This window comes from Littorina saxatilis, linkage group LG17 (genome assembly GCF_037325665.1).
Source record: "Littorina saxatilis isolate snail1 linkage group LG17, US_GU_Lsax_2.0, whole genome shotgun sequence".
Classification (NCBI taxonomy): Eukaryota; Metazoa; Mollusca; class Gastropoda; order Littorinimorpha; family Littorinidae; genus Littorina; species Littorina saxatilis.
In genome coordinates this window covers 35202752-35205209 of record NC_090261.1, presented here as the reverse complement: position 1 = coordinate 35205209, position 2458 = coordinate 35202752, and positions in this window count along the sequence as shown.

The window sequence follows — 2458 nt, the reverse complement described above, 5'->3', positions numbered from 1 at the left end:
GGTTGGTCCGGTGTCAGAATAATGTGACTGGGTGAGACATGAAGCCTGTGCTGGGACTTCTGTCTTGTGTGTGGCGCACGTTATATGTCAAAGCAGCACCGCCCTGATATGGCCCTTCGTGGTCGGCTGGGCGTTGAGCAAACAAACTAACAAATACGCACATAGACAGTCGGACACACACACCTTTACAAACAAACACATATACACACTCATACACACACAAACATACACACAAACTCATGCACACACACATTCACACACACACACACACACACACTCTCTCTCTCTCTCAAACACACACACACACACACACACACACACACCAAGTCACACACACACACACACTCACTCACACGCACTCACTCACTCTCTAACAAAAAACTTCATACACACAAAACACACACCCATACGCACATAAGGACAGACGGACATGCACACCTTTACAAACAAACACACATACACGCGCACACATACACTTATGCCCACACACACACTTACACACACACACGAGTACAGACTCATGCACGCGTGCGCACGCACACACACACACACACACACACACACACACACACACACACACACACACACAAATACACACACACCACACACATACGAGTACAGACTCATGCACGCGTGCGCGCACACACACACACACACACACACACACACATACACACACACACACACACACACACACACACGCACACACACACACGCACACAGTAACACTGACACATGTGCACAAAATGAACACAAACACACACACTGCGCGAGAGAGAAAGACTACAGAGAGGCATGACGTCATGATGCATTAATTCACGTCAAAGACTTTCGACCGTGACGTATTCTTCTTACGCGAGCTTTATCCATTAGACTTGGAAACTACGGAATTTCTACCCGTCCAAAGCGGCCTGGGGTGGCGTTTGCTGAAAAAATGGGGGCGCCTATTTTACCCACCGTATTTTTGTTAGTATGGTCCTCATTTTTGGTGAACTTCCATCTCCAACTGTAGCACGTAGCCGGGCACAACGAATCCTTCTTTATCATGTATTATTCGGTGTGCACATTTCTCAAATCGATTACAGTATAGCGTTCACGGGATACCTCCAGCTTCGCTGGGATAACTAAAACTAGCAATGACATCATACACTAAGAACTGCTTTACACATTTTTCCTACCAAAATACATGTGACCTTGACCCAAGGTCAAGGTCATTCAAGGTCATGCAACACAAAGCTGTTAATTCAAGACATAGGAAGTACAATGGTGCTTATTGGCTCTTTCTACCATGAGATATGGTCACTTTTAGTGGTTCACTACCTTATTTTGGTCACATTTCATAAGGGTCAAAGTGACCTTGACCTTGATCATATGTGACCAAATGTGTCTTATGATGAAAGCATAACATGTGCCCCACATAATTTTTAAGTTTGAAACAGTTATCTTCCATAGTTCAGGGTCAAGGTCACTTCAAAATATGTATACAATCCAACTTTGAAGAGCTCCTGTGACCTTGACCTTGAAGCAAGGTAAACCAAACTGGTATCAAAAGATGGGGCTTACTTTGCCCTATATATCATATACATAGGTGAGGTATTGAATCTCAAAAACTTCAGAGAAAATGGGAAAAATGGAAAAAATAGCTGTTTTTAGACAACATTTATGGCCCCTGCGACCTTGACCTTGAAGCAAGGTCAAGATGCTATGTATGTTTTTTGGGGCCTTGTCATCATACACCATCTTGCCAAATTTGGTACTGATAGACTGAATAGTGTCCAAGAAATATCCAACGTTAAAGTTTTCCGGACGGACGGACGACTCGGGTGAGTACATAGACTCACTTTGCTTCGCATGTGAGTCAAAAACCTGTCAATTCTCTTCTGTTTCTTGGCAGAGGTTTCTTGGCTAGAGTGGCAGTCAAATTGCTCAGGGTGCTGAGCCTTTGACTGTGTCAGTGTGTGGCACTGTCCATCAGCCTTTGACTGTGTGGCACTGTCCATCGGCAAACGCTTGCCTGCTGCTTTTGACTGAGCAGGACCTGGCTTGGCTCCAAGAGCATTCTTTTTCTTTTCCCTCACCTCTCTATTGTTAACTTTTCGGATATTTCTTCCACAGTTTCCAAATATCTTTCCTAGGGGCAAAGACTCTGTGATTGCAGCACAATGGTAACAACGACGCGTTCAGGCCGGAAATTGCCTGTTAGCTTGAGCGAACGGTATGATCAGGAAAGGACCAAGTAGGAATCGCAAACGTTTGAGAAATTATTATTTTTTTTTTAAAGCAAAAAGCGGTTTTGTCGTAGCGGAAATTCAACTCGTCGCAATTAGAAAAGGAATTCGTCGTATTTACGACGAAAGGCGCATCATTCCTAGGCCTGTTGCAGGCCTGTACCTTGGCGGTCGCCCGATCACCCGGGGCAGGTTCAAATCGCGTCGGGCGAGTTCAAAATTCCTCTGAA